This window comes from Saccopteryx leptura, chromosome 1 (genome assembly GCF_036850995.1).
Source record: "Saccopteryx leptura isolate mSacLep1 chromosome 1, mSacLep1_pri_phased_curated, whole genome shotgun sequence".
Lineage (NCBI taxonomy): Eukaryota > Metazoa > Chordata > Mammalia > Chiroptera > Emballonuridae > Saccopteryx > Saccopteryx leptura.
The window spans coordinates 232,249,747-232,269,904 of NC_089503.1; the positions used below are offsets into that span (position 1 = coordinate 232,249,747).

Genomic DNA, 20,158 nt, shown 5'->3' on the forward strand with positions numbered 1-20,158 from the left:
TGACAGAGGACAATCTGACTTTGGGTGATGGGTATGCAACATAATTGAACGACAAGATAACCTGGACATGTTTTCTTTGAATATATGTATCCTGATTTACTGATGTCACCCCATTAAAATAATAAAATTATTTTTAAAAATGTGGTTGTTACTGTGGGGGGGGGAGGAGAGGGAGAGGGTGAGGGGAGGGAAGAGGCACAAAGAAAACCAGATAGAAGATGACAGAAGACAATTTGACTTTGGGCGATGGGTATGCAACATAATCAAATGTTAAAATAACATGGAGATGTTTTCTCTGAACATATGTACCCTGATTTATCAATGTCACTCCAATAAAATAAATAAAAAAATTATAAAGTCTTGAAAAATATGAAAAAAAGTGAACATAACATTGTTCTCTAAATTCTGGACATTGTTCTTTGAGAACTAAAAACAGAATGTACCAAAAGAACATGTTGAGAGTTGTTTCAGATGAACTATAAATTATATAAAAATACTTTATATTACATATAGTAACAAGGTATTCTTAATAGTAAGAAAAGCTAAAAATATACAAAAGTATAGAATGATTTCACACATTTATAAGTAACAAATAAGTTTACTCATTCATAAAAAAGAACTATGTATTCAACAGTGGGTCAAACAATAAACCAATTAGTATGCAGTTCATTAGCAGAAACAGAAAAATCGACAGTTATCAGAGTTATAGTTGTAATGATGGAGGCACAAACTGATGGTATGATACCTGTGCAGGTGTGTCTGTGTGTCTGGTGTATGTATTTGTGTGAGGATGTAGATGTTAGAGTTTCCAGGAGAACACAGTGACTGAACTGATTAAGGAGTAAGGCACAGGATCAAGAAGTAAAGTTTAAAAGGAAGAAAGTTGAGAGAAATTATGGAAGAAAGTGAACTGTAACTATGTCACTACAGCTGCAGCCCTAATTCATAGGTATGAAGAGTAAGAGATGAGACTGGAGAGATAAAAGACACCATTTGCCATATTATAAATCTGAGTTTTATTTTATGGGAAATAAAAAATTTTAAAGAATACTGACAGATGCAGGATATTTCAAATATGGTTTATTTTTGCCACATTAGTTTTTATCCTCGCCTGAGATACAACTCGTAGCATCAGGATGGATTTACTCACTGAAATAAAACAAATGGCAAGAGAGAAATCTTCAGAAATATACTGATTAGGTTCCTATCACAAGTTCTAAAACTGTTTTTTAGAAACATTACAAAAAGCATTTTTATAAGATTAGAATTAGCTAAAAAATAATATTGGAAATTGAGACAAAACTACCTTTCCAAAAAGTGTGATTGTGATTTTAAATTATTAGAAAAAGACTTGATTGAAAACCACCAACATTCCCAAGTTTGTGGGGACAGAAGAAAGAGCTGGCAATGGCATGGTATCAATAGTGCCAACTGAGATCTCTATTGACCTGCCATGTAGCATTAGTAGAGACAGGATTGAGACAGCAGCATTGGCTTCATGTTCTGCCATGGCTTTTCTTGGACATAGTTTCATTCCAATATGAAATAAAAGATAATCATCTAAGGTCTGGAGGTGGTGGCAAATGTCCAAATAATAATGAACAATCTCTAAGAAGTCAATTTTATAAATGAGAACAAATAGCAGAAAATAGGACCATAAGAAAGAAAGATATATTTGGTCCTATTTAACCAAACTTAAGAGGCTTATTTCTAACTCTTGTTTCTAATAAAAGTGTATGGAATGTAGCAAAGTAGAGTCAATCTCCAACTTTAGTAGTGAAAGAGAATATGCTTCTCACATAGCAGGGCTCAGTGTTGAGGCACAGTTTTTAATAATTACCAGTATAAAATATTGAGCTAAAACATCATCACTGCCTTGCTCAATGTTCTAATTTTTTGCTATATTATCTGCTCCCCCAACACTAATTTGCTATATTATCTGCTCCCCCCTAAGCTTTGCCAAGAAGCTTAAAGTGTAAGCATTAACACTATATGCTCACACCCTCACTTTTCGCTCAAGTTCCATGATGTGATGAGAATTTTAATGATGTATAGAGACAGATGGAGAAAGAGGAAGAGAAGAGGGCAAGGGATAACTGAAAAGGATTACATAGAAAATATCCCCCAAAGATAGGTAAAAAGAAAGCAAAACAAAATACTTTGTGGATTTATGCAATATCTTCTTAATGATAAGAAAATATACATGGCCTTGGCTGGGTGGCACCGTGGATAAAGTATAATTCCAGCATGCTGACATCATGGGTTCGATCCCTGGTCAGGGCACAGATGAGAAGCAACCAATGAATACACAACTAGATGGAGCAACTAAGTGGAACAGTGAGTTGATGCTTCTCCCTCCCTCTCTCTCTCCCCCTCTCCATCAAATCAATTGAAAATTTTTTTTTAAATAAAATAAACATAATAAAGGAAGTAGAAAGAAATGATATAGTTTTAAAATTATGTCAGAAAAATTTTAAGAAAAAGCTCCTAATTTCAAATTTTTAAAAATTATGAAATGATGCATTAGGATAAGGAAGAAAGATAAAAGACTCAGATATAACTGAAGGTGTCAGAGCTAAGGAAAGAATGAAAGGAGACAATGTCATTGTACATTATTAAAACAACACTGGAAAGAGCAAAAATCAGAATCAACCTGTATCTGTGAAGTGAAAAGCAGTCGAGAAAAATTAAATAATACTGACGGGTGATGAAAAGAAGAAAGCAGCCATGGGGAAGAGAGGAGGTATGAACTCGCAAACTATGGTGAGTCAACATGATCATCACTGATGTTCCTACATAAATTAAAGTTAAAAATATAAAAATGGAACAGATTTATTCAAAGATATAATGGAAATAAAGGGACCATATCTAAGAAATCAAAAGGCTCACTGTATATACAATATTATTAAAATTTTACTAACATTGGTGAATAAATTGGTAAAGTTATTGAACTTCAAAATTAACTTTAAAAAAGTCTTTATATACTCATATAAGACATGAAAATATTTTCAAATAAAAATAAACAGGCCAGTTTTAGACTATTTTCTTTTTAACTTTACTGTGCCAGAAAATACAAGAGTAGTGTCCACAAAGTTTTGATAAGAAAAGAATACTAAAGTTTTTGTTCCTCATCAAATTGATGTTCACATACAAAATAAAACAAAGTTTCATCTATAGATTCTGAAATTTTGCATTTATATATCCTAAAAATTTCATGTGATGACATGCTTCAACTAATGGAGAGACAGGAGAGAGTAAGATACAAATGGCCCCAGAGACAAGACTTTATCTTCTTTCAGAGGTCACAGTCTCACGGCTGTCCAACTACTGATTTGGCAGTAAAACCAAATGTTTTAAGAATAAAGACTTTAAAAGGGAGGGATGTAGCCTGACCTGTGGTGGTGCAGTGATAAAGTGTTGACCTGGAATGCTGAGGTCACTGGTTTGAATCCCTGGGCTTTCCTGGTCAAGGCACATATGAGAGTTGATACTTCCTGCTTCTCCCCCCTTCTCTCTCTCTCTTCTCTAAAATGAATAAATTTTGAAAAAAGGGAGGGATGTTGGTTTTAAGGGGGTACCCCAAATTTATTTTTTTCAGAACACTAATTTTCTTCATAATGTTGAAATCAAGACACTATCTGAAGGGGCTTTGTGTATCTCAAATTTGTGCATGTTCATCGTTTATATTTACTAGAAGCATCTCTTGCTAAAATGTTCATGTTCCATGTGACAATACTCATTTCTATTTCACCCTCTTCTGCATCAACTAGGAGAAATCATAGGCAGGACTTGATCTCTTGGGATCTCTTTTTCTTTTCCTTTCATTTATTATCTATTTCTCTTTTTATTTTTAAAGTTCTGTCCCCTTCTTACACCATCCATGAGGTCTTATCATCACTATAAGACCTCTATGTAAAAAGGTTTATATCCATAAATATAATGTTAATAATTGACTCTGTCTAACTCTCACAATCAGTATAATTTTAAAAATTTAGAGCCAATCTAGTATATCTTAACATTAAAAAAACCAAATTTGTAGAAGCAGGATAATTATATCTGCAAAAAAATGTTTAGGCAACAAATTATTATTGAAAGTAATACAATAAAACTTAATAATTTTTCTAGCTAGTAGAATAACAAATGAGCTTTTAATACAAGCAGTTCTTGCTCTGCACAATTCCAGTATGCATAAATTTCAGTTACCAGGTTTAATTAAATAGTATGAATCCTCCAACAATTTAGGTCAAATTTACAATATTAGTTGTTAGTGTAAAAAGTATAACCTTTACTGCTTCTCTTCAACCTCCAAATTAGTATGTAAATAATAAATATACATGATAATCAGTGATCAATTACATCATATCTTTCAAGTTTGTTGGTTACTGGTTCCTGTGCATCTGTTATTCAGTTTACACCAGAGAGTAAAGCATATATTAATAGTTGTCTACCTTTTTTGTCTCCCTAAATAAACCTAGGGGACTATTTTTAGAAATGAATAACTGAAGGCGTGGCAATATGGCAGTGGAGTAGGCAGACATACCAACTTCCACCTCTCAGAACCAAAGTGGATTACAACTTTATTTTAAGAACCATCATCTGGAAAAACCAACTTTGGACTAAACTAAGAGGACTCTTTAACCAAGGAACACCAAAGAAGCCACACAGAGACTGGCAGAAAAAGCGGAAATGCAGAGAGGGCTGCCCAGCTCCCAGGAGCGAACCACAGCCTGGAGAGACTTGCATAGAGAGAAGTGAATTTATCAGAGAGAGGAGGGCCCTGAGCCCCAGGAACAAAGCCCCCGCCTGCAGCCCCAGAGCCTAGAAGAGGTGTATGGACAGTATTTAGCTAGAAACAAGTCAGGATACTGTTTGTGAGAAAGAGATTTCTCAGACACAGGATTCTTCTCAAAGGGACCATGCAGAAAACCTCTTTCACAACCACTCACCCAGGACTCCGGGGGATGGGGAGAGTGGAGAGGACTGGAGTATCAGGAAGAGAGTGTAATCTAGGAGGCACAGGGAGAAACACTTTGAAGGACAGCCACCCTAACCCCTCGGCTTAGTCACTTTCCAAATCTGAAGTGAATATTTCCCCTGGAACCAACAATACCAGCAAAGGGAAGCAGTACACCAGCCAAACAACTCTTCTGCAGCACTCAGAGCAGAGTCGTTTAGAAGGAGGGAGCCTTAAGAAATACAGTATCAAGTACTAGGGTCGGAGGTGCAGTGCCCTCAACCACACTACTGAGGGATAGCTGGGGCAGCAGGTGGCGATGGGATGTGGAAGCGTGGTGGTCCCATTGGCAGAGGAGGAAGCCAGGCCAGCCACAACTGAGGACCAGCATAAGCTCAGTCTCCACTGGCAGGGGAGGAAGGGGTGCACCAAAGTGGTCCAGCTGGCTGTGGGCCCACCTGCAATCCTACTGGCAGGGGAAAGGCAAAAGCCTGGATTCTGCAGAGACCCAGGTTTAAGCAGGACACACAACTCCTCCCAGCCTGCAGAGCCATGGCTTGTGGCCCAACATGTTGGTGCAACTCTACGCAAAGGGGCAGGGGCGGGGAGAAAGCCCAAGAACAGGTGGAGACTCATGGCTGAGTGCAAGTGCACAGCCCCTCACAGCCCGTGAAGCCAGAGCTTGAGGCCCTAGGTGCAAGGGCAACCCCACCCATGGGGGCGGGACAAAGGCCCGGGAACAGACGGATAACTTCAACTGAGCGCAGGCGCACAGCCCTGCCCAGCTGGTGGAGCCCGGGCATGAGGCCCAACTCAAGAGCACAGCTCTGCCCAAAGGGGCAGGGCTAAAGCCCAGGAATAGACAGAGACATGTCTCTAAGCAAAGGTGCTCACTCCTGTTTACAGTGCTGAGTCTTGCAGCTCTGTGTGTGGCACACAGCACCACCTGAGGCAGCAAGGCAAAGGCTAAGGCTTGTAGACCCGGGCATGTGAACACATCCCCTCTGTGGAGGAGAGACAGAAATGGCAGCGACAGCAGCAGCCTGCAGGCAACGCCTATACCTGAATACCGGAGGTAGCGGCAGAGGGTGTGTTGGGCCTGCAGATAGCCTGCACCTAAGGAACACACAGGCCAAACCCATTGGACTACAGTGGCCACACCTTTCTTATACACAGAAAAAATGGGAAGGCAGAGAAATGCAATACAAATGAATCAAGAGAAATCCCCAGAAAAGGACTTGAATGAGTCAGAAAAAAACAAATGATCAGATGCAGAGTTTAAAATAATGATTGTTAGGATGCTCAAAGATCTTAGAACAACAATAGGTGATCATAACAAACATTAAATAAAGAGATAGTAAGTATAAAAAAGGACATTGAAATAATAAAACAGAATCAGTCAGAAATAACAAATACAATATCAGAAATGAACACCACAATGGAAGGAATTAAAAGCAAAATGGATGAAGCTGAGGATCGAATCAGTGAGTTATAGCCGTGGTCCCCAACATTTTTGGGGCCACAGACTGGTTTAATGTCAGAAAATATTTTCACGAACCGGCCTTTAGGGTGGGATGGATAAATGCACAAAATAATATTATGCGACTGGTGTAAAAACTGTGATATTTTTAAATATAATTGTCAAACTTATGAGACAAGCATCAAGAGTGAGTCTTAGATGAATGTAACAGAGGGAATCTTGTAATTTTTTAAAAATAAAATATCGTTCAGACTTAAATATAAATAAAACAGATAATGTAAATTATTTATTCTTTCTCTGCAGACTGGTACCAAATGGCCCATGGATCAGTACCAGTCTGCGGCCTGGGGGTTTGGGACCACTGAGTTATAGGACAAGATAAACGAAGGCAAGGAAGCAGAGCAGCAAAAAGAGAAGAGACTCAAAAAGTCTAAGGAAACTCTAAGAGAGCTCTGTGACAACATGGAGAGAAATAACATTTGCCTTATAGGGGTTCCTGAAAAAGAGAAAGAACAAAGGACAGAGGCTTTATTCAATCAAATCAAAGCTGAAAACTTCCCTAAATTGATGCAGGAAAAAGTCACACAAGTTCAAGAAGCACAGAGAATTCCATTAAAGAGAAACCCGAAGAAATCTACACCAAGACATATCATAATTAAAATACCAAAGCTAAGAGATAAAGAGAAAATATTAAAAGCTGCTAGAGAAAAAAAGGCTATCACCTAGAAAGGAGCTCACATAAGGATGACATCTGACTTCTCAACAGAAACACGTGAGGCCAGAAGGGAATGGCAAGAAATAGTCAAAGTAATGCAGAACATGAGCCTACAACCAAGACTACTTTTTCCAGCAAGGCTATTGTTTAAAATTGAAGGAGAAATAAAAAGCTTCCCAGACCAAAAAGAAAAAGAAAAAAAACCCTCAAGAAATTCATTACAACCAAATCAATGCTACAAGAAATGTTAAGGGGCCTGTTGTAAACAGATCAATGGGGGAAAAGAATATAGCAAAAGAATAAAATGGCAATAAACAACTACATATCAAAAATAACCTTAAATGTAAATGGATTAAATGATCCAATCAAAACACATAGGGTAGCTGCATGGATAAGAAAACAGGACCCATACATATGCTGTCTACAAGAGACACACCTTAAATCAAAAGGTGCACATAGACTAAAGGTAACAGGATGGAAAAAAACATTTCATGCAAATGGAAATGAAAAAAAAGCTGGGGTAGCAATACTTATATCAGACAAAATGGACTTTAAAACAAAGACTATAGTAAGAGATAAATAAGGTCACTACATAATGATAAAGGGAGCAATCCAACTGGAAGATATAAACATTATAAATATCTATGCACCTAACACAGGAGCACCTAAATATATAAAGCAGACTTTGATGAATATAAAGGGCAAGGTCAACAGCAATACTATAATAGTAGGAGATTTTAATACCTCACTAACATCACTAGATAGATCCTCAAGAAAGAAAATTAACAAAGAAACAGTAGACTTAAAGGACACACTAGATCAATGGGATTTAACAGATATCTTCAGAATCTTTCACCCTAAAGCAGTAGACTATACATTTTTTTCCAAGTGCTCAAGGTACATTCTCTAGGATAGACCACATGTTAAGGCACAAAAGCAATCTCAACAAATTTAAGAAGATTGAAATCATATCAAGCATTTTCTCTGATCACAATGGCATGAACCTAGAAATCAACCTCAACAGAAAAACTGAAAAATACTCAAACATTTGGAAATTAAATAGCATGTTATTAAATAACAAATGTAACAAATGGGTAAACAATGAGATCAAAGAAGAAATAAAAGAATTCCTATAAAAGAATGATAATGAGCATACATCAACTCAAAATTTATGGGACACAGAAAAAGCAGTCCTGAGAAGGAAGTTCATAGCATTACAGGCATTCCTTAAGAAGCTAGAAAAAGCTCAAATAAACAACTTGACCCTGCATCTTAAAGAACTAGAAAAAGAACAGTAAGTAAATCTGAGTGGTAGTAGAAGAAAGGAAATAATAAAGGTCAGAGCAGAAATAAGTGACATAGAGGCTAAAGAAACATTACAGGGGAGCTGGTCCTTTGTAAAGGTAAACAAGATCGATTCCTCAAAAAATTAAAAATTGAACTGCCTTTTGACCCAGCTATTCCACTTTTAGGAATATACCCCAAGAACATCATAGCACTGTTTCAAAGGAGAAATGTATCCCCATGTTTATGGCAGCATTGTTCACAATAGCAAAGATCTGGAAACAGCCCAAGTGTCTGTCAGTGGACGAGTGGATTAAAAAGCAGGGGTACATATATACAATGGAATACTATGAGGCCATGAAAAAGAAGGAAATCTTAGCCTTTGCGACAACATGGATGGACATGGAAACTATTATGTTAAGTGAAATAAGCCAGGCAGAAAAAGAAAAATATCATATGACCTCACTCATTTGAAGAATCCTTGAACAGTATGAACTGAGGAACGGAATTGAGACAAAGGAGAGATCAAAGGGACCACAGCAAAAGAGAACAGAGGGAAAGGGGATGATAGGATGAGATAAACCTGAAGGGAAGAGAGAAGGCGCTAAAGGGAAGGGGGCAAGGGAGATGTTGAGGGGAACACAGTGGAGGTGGGGATGTATTTGGAGCAACACTAGAATCTATGTAAACACAATAAATTAAAATCAATAAAAAATTAAGATAAAATAAAATAAACAAGGCATGGGATGTCCTACAGCATGGTGGCTATAGCTAATAATACTTACTGTATTGTGTATTTGAAAGTTGTTAAGAGAGTAAGTCTTCAAATTTTTCATTATATGAACAACTAATTTTTGTTATTATGCATAAGGTGAAAGGTGGTAACTAGATTTATTTTGGATAATTTTGTAATATATACAAATATCAAGTCATTATGATGTACACCAAAACTAATATAATGTTACATGTCAACTATACCTCAATAAAATGTGTTTGTAATTCTTTAAAAAAAAATGAATAACTGAAAGAGGGAATCAGCCAAAACTCATAAAATCACTGCAAAAACAAAACAAAAAGTGATAATCTAAGAAGTGAAATTTACATGGAAAATAAATGAAATCAGAGAATAAAGAACTAATTGTGAGAATATTAATAGCACTGCCATTTTTGGCACCGTAGCCATGCAGCCAGAGGAACTAAGGGAAATGAGTAAGACAAGCAGCTGTAACAATAGAAAGATGTTTCAGAGACAGGTATGCCTGCAAAACATTGGAATTGCAAAGGATAAAATGTTGAAAGCTGATCTACATTTAGAGAGGATTGCTTTGTTTTATAAGCACAGAAAAGATGTCTGTTCTATATAACATGGTAGATGAGAAAAAGAGAATAACGTTCAAACTATACTTTTTTTTTTTTGTCTGAAGGAGACTGGCAGCATAACCACCTAGTTATACTGCTAATTAACCTTCAACTATTCATATAGCACATAAGAACACTGCTCACATATACAAGAGAAAGCAGGTCAATGAAATGTGCACTATACTTGATACTTTTTCTTACACAGCCATAAAGACTTGAATTCTCAATGTTTCTTATGATTCTGATATAGTGTAATAACTAAATATCTCACTTGCTATATTTATATTTGTTCCTTTACTTATACATTTACACCTAGCAGTACAAAATTTTTAACGTTACATCACAGAAGAATCACAATTATTCCTGTTAATTATTAAGGTCACTTTATACAGCTTAGCTGGCCTGGTTGGTTTTATAGCTTTTTGCTACTGTCCAAAGTGAGAACTGCCTGTCGCTAATTTTTTTTTAATAATTTATATATATTATGTTTCCTGTATTAATATTAAAAACATATTAATAATAAAATTAACATATTACTTTACAAGCTTCAAATAAAATTTAGGCATCCAAGTAAACCATGTTTTGGTAATAGTGGCTCGGTAGAGGAACATATTCCACAGAAAACATTATCCTAAGCATATTATGTCTTTTAAAAAGTTACATGGTCTAATTCTGGGATTTAAAAAGTCCCTGAACATCAAGATAATTAAATGAAATAATTTATTGTGCTCTAAACATTAGTAAATTCTGTAACTACTCACAAGAACGATTTTTGGCTTGACCAGGTGGTGGCGCAATGGATAGAGTGTCGGACTGGCATGCGGTTCAAGACCCCGAGGTCGCCAGCTAGAGCACAGGCTCATCTGGTTTGAGCAAAGCTCACCAGCTTGAGCCCAAGGTCACTGGCTCAAGCAAGGGGTTACTGGGTCTGCTGTAGCCCCATGGTCAAGGCACATATGAGAAAGCAATCAATGAACAACTAAGGTGTCGCAAAAAAAAACTAATGATTGATGCTTCTCATCTCTTTCTGTTTCTGTCTGTCCCTATCTATCCCTCTCTCTGATTCTGTCTCTGTAAAAAAAAAAAAAAAAAAAAAAAGAATGGTTTTTGTTTGTTTGATTTTTAATCAGTTCTGGTAATGTTGCATCCTCAGTACTACACTGCCGAGAAAGACAGGATCAGCTGAAATCCCAAAGACCCAATAAAGTACAAAATAAAGTTTAAGTGCAATTAATCTACTCAGTGGCCCTGTATCTTTCATTTAGAGGGATGAGGTCAAGAAACATGCTTTTAAATTGTAGAAGTCAAATAAAAACTTTTTTTCCACCTTCACGGATTCTCTATCAACTGAAAGCAAATACATTTTTTAGTAAGGAAAGCTGCTCACCAGATCCGACTGGAAAACCTCTATAAATTTAGGTCATTTACCCATGGTGCTCAGTGCTCTCTCAGGAGTGGGTGGAGATGGATCACAGAAGCAGATGAGACACAAGCACCACCCTCAGAAGCTCACCATCTATGATTGGTGTTGTCTGTCCTTCCTCTCAGATGCCTTCTCTGCATCCCCCCGCCTGCTCCATTGCCAGGAAGGCTCACCAGACTGACCTCGCCAACTTCCTTTAATACAGTGGTTTGCAGCTGCATTTGTTCCATTTGTTCCATGGGATGCAACACTGAGAAGTGGAATATTTTTTCCTCCATCCAACTCTCCAATTTCACAGTGTTTCTGGCATTGATTGCTTCTTCCTACAATTCAAGACCCTCTTAGATAGTCCTTAATCCAAGTTGCAGCTCTTGCTAGGTTCTGGTAATGCATCTCTCTTTGCCTACTGAGGCCTAGGGGTAACAAAATCTTCCTGATGTTTCTGTTCCCTGGCTGCTTCAATATCCCGCTTTTAGTCCAAGTCACCCCAGTCACACTTCTGTAAACAGTTAAGAGGCAGAATGAGTACAGGACAGTTTAAATAAGGAAATTGTTAAGCTGTTATGAGTAGATTCATAAACATGCTTAAACAAAATCTTTCAAGGGTCAAAAACTGGCAGCTTATAAGATGAATTTGATCTGTGTACACCTCTTGTATACATTTGCTTTTTTGAATTCTGTCTACTGCTAGAAGACTGTAGATACCTTTGATAAAAGTAGTGGATACATTATTTAAAATAAAAATAATTTCTGTTGAGCAAATGTTCATACCAGTTTTCACCTTTTCTGAAAATCACCCAACATAAAGCTGGACTGCCTCTTTACCTCAAACCAGATGGGAGAGGGTTTTTCAAGACCAGAGCTAGGCAGAATCACATTCCATACTGTGCTGCAGCTTCCCCAAATAATTTACTGCCACTAGTATTAACTAGTCTTCATGCCATAATATGGGTTTGTCAACCATACAAGAGGAAAATCAATTATCAAATACTCGATGCCATGGCAGAGACAAATGCAGTGTCTAAATGCAAGTGCCTTATGAACAAGTCACATCTAAAAGGGATGAAAATCAACTCTATTTTGGGAACGCAAACAAGGAAATTTTCTGCCTTCTGTGATATAAGCAGAGACTTAAATTTACAGGGAATTTCCCAAATGGTCACATGGATATTAGTTATCTTTGGAGTAAAACTCCTTTGAAAATTAATGGTGAAAGTTTTTGTTACATAAACCTCACTGTGGCCTAACATTAATTAATTCCTTTTCCTCATATCCAATATGAGTAGGATTTCTAAATGGGAATAAATATAATTGAATGTTCTATTTTCTAGGACTAGTACAATGCAATAGTTTTAGTACAACAAAGCAATATTCCATCAATTTTTTAAAAATCATATTAATGACTATTTTTTCCTAGGGGTTTCATATAATCTGTCTAATAAACATTACTAAGCCTTAAAGTCAAAAGAAAACTTCAATAAAATAATTGACCCCGAAGATTCTCTAGTTCTTAATAATAAAGAATATCATTATTAAATCATTTTCATTTCTAAGATTCATTGAAATATGTATAATTATCCTGTTGGATAATGGCAGGGCATATTAAAGAAATAGGAAAAAAAAAAAAACCTGATTCTTAAGACAGTAGTAATACTTGGGAGCAATATCACCATCATGGTGGCATAAAAGGCTCCTCCTTTGTGTCCCCCTCTTCACAACTAAAATTCAGCATTTATCCACAAACAAAAGTGCATTGGTGGACATTGTGGGGCCTAGAAACATAAGCCAAAGGACCCAAGAGGAGTGTCGCTCACTTGTGCATCTGGCAGTAAGCAGATCAGTACAGCTGTGGAACCAGTAAGAGCTTGGGAATCAGCCCCAGCCCGAGCTTGGGAATCAGCCCCAGCCCTAGCTCCAACCCCTTGGCCAGGCCAAGAAAAACCTGGAGAGTGCTTAGATAGACACTCACAGATGACAGAGCCTTTGTATATGTCCAGGCTTATCTTATGCCACTCACCAAATTCACTCAATGAATTAAAGACTTAAAAATGACTTTTCATTATAAAACTGCTAGAAGAAAATATGCATGGATAAAGAAGATGTAATATATATATGCAATAATATATGTAATAATATAACATATAACATAATATGATATATTATATAATAGATAACAACATATATATATATAATTTATCCACAAAAAGAAAAAAATCTTGCTGTTTGTGTCCACATAAATAGTGCATGAGGGCATTATGCTAAGTGAGATCAATCAGAGAAATAAAAATGCAGTATGATATTACTTATACGATCTGGAATCTAAAAAAGCCAAATCATAGAAACAAAGTAAAATGGTGGTCATCAGGGTTTGGGAGGTGGGGAATTGAGAAATACTGCTCAAAAGGTACAAACTTGCAATTTAAAGATCAATAAGTTCTGGAGATTTAATGCATAGTATAATAGTCATAGTCAACATACTGCAATATATACCTCAAAATTGTCAAGAGACTACAAATGTTCTTCCCACAAAAATATATATATATGAAAGGAGAAAGCTGTTAACTAAGATTGGGATGGTGATCATATTGCAATATACAAATGTGTCAAAGCAATAGGTTTTACACTGTAAACTTACAATATTATTTGTCAATTATATTTCCTTTTAAAAAAAGGGAGTAATTTTGACAGAAAAATGGGCTAAACAAATCAGCAAACTTTTCTGAGTGAATTAAAATTGTAACTATTACCAAAAAAAGTAAATCTTGCACAATTTCTGCCATTGGGGGACATAAAAATAAATTCACTAGGATCTGAATATCTTCATAAAAACAATTATGGATAAAATTTCCAAATGAGTTTAAATCCAAAGCTATAATTGAAGTCTGTGATTAATAAGAAACAGTTCATTTCTGATAGTGATAGATAATCATTTCCATTCGTAATTATAAGCACATTTGGAACTATATTTACACAAAAGTTCTTTTAAACTTCTCAGTTTGTATATAAAGTAATCAAGCATACATGGTGATGTCATATGAACTGTGAGGTTATTAGAATATTCTGCTTTATTTCAATAATGAAGTAGGAAGGTAAATATCTTCCTTATGTTCCAGAAAAATGTAACTTAAATACAGATTGAGATTTAGTTATTTTATCATATGAAAATAAAATAAATTAAGTCTTTATAAAATGTATTCTAAATTTCCAAAGTCTTATTAATGGTATTAAATTCATAATACATTTAAATCCCTTGATAGTTTGCTTTGACAATTGCATTCTTATAAATTTTTATTTTATTTTATTTTATTTTAGAGAAAGAGAAAGACAGGAAGGGAGAGAGATGAGAAGTATCAATTCATTGTGGCACCTTAGTTGTTCATTGATTGATTTCTTTTATGTGCCTTGACTAGGGTGGAGGGGCACTAACTGAGCCAGTGACCCCTTACTCAAGCCAGCAACCTTGGACTCAAGCCAGCGATTTTGATATTCAAGCCAGAGACTTTTGGGTTCAAGCCAGCAACCATGGGGTCATGTCTGTGATTCCACACTTAAGCTGGTGACCCCATGCTCAAGCCAGTGACCCTGTGCTCAAGCTAAATGAGCCCATGACCTTGGTGTTTTCAACCTGGGTCCTCAGAATCACAAGCCAATGCTCTATCTACCATGCCACTACCTGGTCAGGCTGCTGTCATTATAAATTAATATTACCACTACTAATGCTAATAATGGTAGTATTTTTTTTCTTTTTTTTAATAATTTTATTTTTAATGGGGCGACATCAATAAATCAGGATAGATATATTCAAAGATAACAACTCCAGGTTATCTTGTCATTCACTTATGTTGCATACCCATCACCCAAAGTCAGATTGTCCTCTGTCACCTTATATCTAGTTTTCTTTGTGCCCCTCCCCCTCCCCCTTTCTCTTTCCCTCTCCCCCCTCCCCCAGTAACCACCACACTCTTATCAATGTCTCTTAGTTTCACTTTTATGTCCCACCTATGTATGGAATAATGCAGTTCCTGGTTTTTTCTGATTTACTTACTTCACTTCGTATAATGTTATCAAGATCCTACCATTTTGCTGTAAATGATCCGATGTCATCATTTTTTATGGCTGAGTAGTATTCCATAGTGTATATGTGCCACATCTTCTTAATCCAGTCATCTATTGACAGGCTTTTTGGTTGTTTCCATGTCCTGGCCACTGTGAACAATGCTGCAATGAACATGGGGCTACATGTGTCTTTACGTATCAATGTTTCTGAGTTTTGGGGGTATATACCCAGTAGAGGGATTGCTGGGTCATAAGGTAGTTCTATTTTCAGTTTTTTGAGGAACCACCATACTTTCTTCTATAATGGTTGTACTACTTTACCTTCCCACCAACAGTGGATGAGGGTTCCTTTTTCTCCACAGCCTCTCCAACATTTGCTATTACCTGTCTTGTTAATAATAGCTAATCTAACATGTGTGAGGTGGTATCTCATTGCAGTTTTGATTTGCATTTCTCTAATAACTAAAGAAGATGAGCATCTTTTCATATATCTGTTGGCCATTTGTATTTCTTCCTGGGAGAAGTGTCTGTTCATGTCCTCTTCCCATTTTTTTATTGGATTGTTTGTTTGTTTGTTGTTGAGTTTTATGAGTGCTTTGTATATTTTGGATATTAGGCCCTTATATGAGCAGTTGTTTGAAAATATCATTTCCCATTTAGTTGGCTGTCTGTTTATTTTGTTATCAGTTTCTCTTGCTGAGCAAAAACTTCTTAGTCTGATGTAGTCCCATTCATTAATTTTTGCCTTCACTTCTCTTGCCATTGGAGTCAAATTCATAAAATGCTCTTTAAAACCCAGGTCCATGAGTTTAGTACCTATGTCTTCTTCTATGTACTTAATTGTTTCAGGTCTTATGTTTAGATCTTTGATCCATTTTGAGTTAATTTTAGTACAGGGGGACAGACTATAGTCCAGTTTCATTCTTTTGCATGTGGCTTTCCAGTTTTCCCAGCACCATTTATTGAAGAGGCTTTCTTTTCTCCATTGTGTGTTTTTGGCCCCTTTATCAAAAATTATTTGACTATATATATGTGGTTTTATTTCTGGACTTTCTATTTTGTTCCATTGGTCTGAGTGTCTATTTTTCGGCCAATACCATGCTGTTTTGATTGTCATGGCCCTATAATAGAGTTTGAAGTCAAGTATTGTAATGCCCCCAGCTTCATTCTTTTTCTTTAGGATTGCTTTGGCTATTTGGGGGTTTTTATAGTTCCATATAAATCTGATGATTTTTTGCTCCATTTAATAATGGTAATATTTTATATAAATGTTTTTTGTTTTATTGAGATATAACTGCCATAGAGCACTGTACAGGTTAAGACAGTGGTTCTCAAAGTGTGTTCTAGACTGCACTGGTGCACCTTAGATTTCCAGGTGCAGCCAATGGTATTCCAGATAAATATGTGCCTGTTGGGGACCAAAAATCAACAGGGTTTTGGGAATTTAGATTTCTGAGGGACAGAGGTGTGGGGAATTGGCTGTAAGCTGACAGTCTGCCCAACCCCCCACCTCACTTGCCTGATTAGGTTGCAAAAGGCTGTTAAGTTGTGGTGCTGGATTGTTTACACTACCCCCCATGTTCCCTGGAAAGACTGGAGGCAAGTTTCTTCTATCCTTTGTTTGGTGTAAAGTTAAGATGATATGTATGGTGGGGGTTTTTGAACTCAACACAATTAAGAGTAAAAAGAGAAGAATTCTTCAATGTATTTATGAGGAAATGAGAGTTTACCTTTCAAATGTATACCCAAAAATTGAAGAAATTGATAGGATACATCAGGCTCCTGTTTCTCACAAACACAAGAATGAAAAAACTTAACACATTCACTCTGGGACCTGCTGAATTTACTAAATCTTACTAAGAATGTATTTATATATGTAAAAAGATAACTTTTTTGTTGTTTTTTATTTTTTAACCCTTTTTTACAAATTCTAAAAAGCATAACTCAAAAAATGTAACATAAAAGTGTTTTTTAATTTCAGAATAAATTTAATTTTGCTATATTTATTTTGTTTAATTGCCATAAAAGCATGCTTGGACTTTACATTTTTTTCTTTAATATTTGACTTAATTATTATAACAATTTCTCAGAAATTTGTATTTAGTGAGCTTACAATTATTTGTAGGATTTTAAATGTGCCCTGACATTGAAAAGTTTGAGAATTACTGGGTTAAGGTGTACAGCATAAAAATTTGACATACATATATTGTGAAATGATTGTTTCAATAAGTTCAGTTAACATCCATCATCTCATATAGATTAAAAATTTAAAAACAAGAAAAAAATGTTTATTTCCTTGTGATGAGTACTCAGAATTTATACTTTAACTTTCAAACATATCACATGGTAGTGTTATTCTTAAATATATTGTTTTTAACTAAATTTAATTTCTGTTCCATTGGTCTATTTTTCTGCCAATACCATGCTGTTTTGATTGTCGTGGCTCTATAATATAACTTGAAGTCAGGTATTGTAATGCCCCCAGCTTCATTCTTTTTCCTTAGGATTGCTTTGGCTATTCGGGGTTTTTTATAGTTCCATATAAATCTGATGATTTTTTGTTCCATTTCTTTAAAAAATGTCATTGAAATTTTGATGGGAATTGCATTAAATTTGTACATTGCTTTGGGTAATATGGCCATTTTGATTATATTTATCCTTCCCATCCAAGAACAAGAAATATTATACCATTTCATTGTATCTTTTTCGATTTCCCTTAACAATGCTTTGTAGTTTTCATTGTATAGGTCCTTTACATTGGTTGTTAGGTTTATTCCTAGGTATTTTATTTTTTTGTTGCAATCATGAGGGGATTATTTTTTTAGTTCATTTTCTAATGTTTTGTTTTTGGCATATAGAAAGGCTATGGACTTTTGTATATTAATTTTGTATTCTTTGACCTTACTGTATTGGTTTATTGTTTCTAGCAGTGTTTTTGTAGAAACTTTGGGGGTTTTGATGTATAGCATCATATCATCTGCAAAAAGTCATACATTTACTTCTTCTTTTCCGATATGGATGCCTTTTATTTCTTTATCTTGTCTGATTTCTCAGGCTAGAACTTCTAGAACCACGTTAAATAAGAGTGGAGAGAGTGGACAACCCTGTCTTGTTCCTGATTTAAGGTGGAAAGTCCTCAGTTTTATGCCATTTAATATGATGTTAGCTGATGGTTTATCATATATGGCCTTTATCATGTTGAGATATTTTCCTTCTATACCCATTTTGTTGAGTCTCCTAAACATAAAGTTGTGTTGTATTTTATCAAATGCCTTTTCTGCATCTATTAATAAGATCATGTGGTTTTTGTTCTTTGTTTTGTTGATATGGTGTATTACATTAACTGTTTTACATATGTTGAACCATCCTTGAGATTCTGGGATGAATCCCACTTGATCATGATGTTTATTTTTTAATATGTTATTGTATTTGATTTGCTTATATTGTGTTTAGTATTTTAGCATCTGTATTCATTAGAGATATTGGTCTGTAGTTTTGTTTTGTGCCGTCCTTGCCAGGTTTCAGTATGGTTATGTTTGTCTCATAAAATGTGTTTGGAAATATTGCTTCTTCTTCAATTTTTTGGAAGACTTTGAGTAGAATTGGAACAAATCTTCTTTGAATGTTTGATAGAATTCACTAGTATAGCTGTCTGGGCCTGGACTTTTATTTTGGGGGAGGTTTTTAATAGTTTTTTTTCTATTTCCTCCCTGCTAATTGGAACAGAATAGAAAGTCCAGAAATAAAATCACATATATATGGTCAAATAATTTTTGATAAAGGGGCCAACAACACACAATGGAGAAAAGAAACCCTCTTCAACATATGGTGCTGGAAAAACTGAAAAGCCACATGCAAAAGAATGAAACTCGACTACAGCTTGTCCGCTTATACTAAAATTAATTCAAAATGGATCAAAGACCTAAATATAAGACCTGAAACAATAAAGTACATAGAAGAAAACATAGGAACTAAACTCATAGACCTTGGTTTTAAAGAGCATTTTATTAATTTGACTCCAAAGGCTAGCGAAGTGAAGGCAAAGATAAATGAATGGGACTACATCAGACTAAGAAGTTCTTGTTCAGCAAGAGAAACTGACAACAAAATAAACAGACAGTCAACTATATGGGAAATAATATTTTCAAACAACAGCTCAGATAAGGGCCTAATATCCAAAATATACAAAGCACTCATAAAACTCAACAACAAACAAACAAACAATCCAATAAAAAAATGAGAAGAGGACATGAATAGACACTTCTCCCAGGAATAAATACAAATGGCCAACAGATATATGAAAAGATGCTCATCTTCATTAGTTATTAGAGAAATGCAAATCAAAACTGCAATGAGATACCACCTCACACCTGTTAGATTAACTATTATCAACAATACAGGTAATAGTGGCCCTGGCTGGCTGGCTCAGTGGTAGAGCGTCGGCCTGGGGTGCAGAGGTCCTGGGTTCGATTCCCGGCCAAGGCACACAGGAGAGGCGCCCATCTGCTTCTCCACCCCTCCCCCTCTTCTTCCTCTCTGTCTCTCTTACCCTCCTGCAGCCGAGGCTCCATTGGAGCAAAGATGGCGCTGGTGATGGCTCCTTGGCCTCTGCCCCAGGCGCTAGAGTGGCTCTGGTCGCGACAGAACGACGCCCCGGTGGGGCAGAGCGTTGCCTCTGGTGGGCGTGCCGGGTGGATCCTGGTAGGGCACATGCGGGAATCTGTCTAACTGTCTCTCCCCATTTCCAGCTTCAGAAAAATACAAAAAAAAAAAAAAGACAGGTAATAGCAAGTGTTGGAGAGACTGTGGAGAATAAGGAACCCTCATTCACTGTTGGTGAGAATGTCAAGTAGTACAACCATTATGGAAGAAAGTATGGTGGTTTTT

At 36.0% G+C, this 20,158-nt stretch overlaps 2 non-coding genes across 2 annotated transcripts; one reads left to right on the plus strand and one right to left on the minus strand.

The window, feature by feature from the left end:
- Window positions 1-9,845: 9,845 nt before the first annotated feature.
- LOC136389861 (small nucleolar RNA SNORA19) lies at window positions 9,846-9,971 on the minus strand. Its single transcript, XR_010748422.1, has one exon. It is a non-coding gene; the product is annotated as a small nucleolar RNA SNORA19 (small nucleolar RNA).
- A 9,709-nt stretch (window positions 9,972-19,680) lies between these two features.
- TRNAP-GGG (transfer RNA proline (anticodon GGG)) lies at window positions 19,681-19,756 on the plus strand. The gene has a single exon. It is a non-coding gene; the product is annotated as a tRNA-Pro (tRNA).
- The last annotated feature ends 402 nt before the right edge of the window (window positions 19,757-20,158 follow it).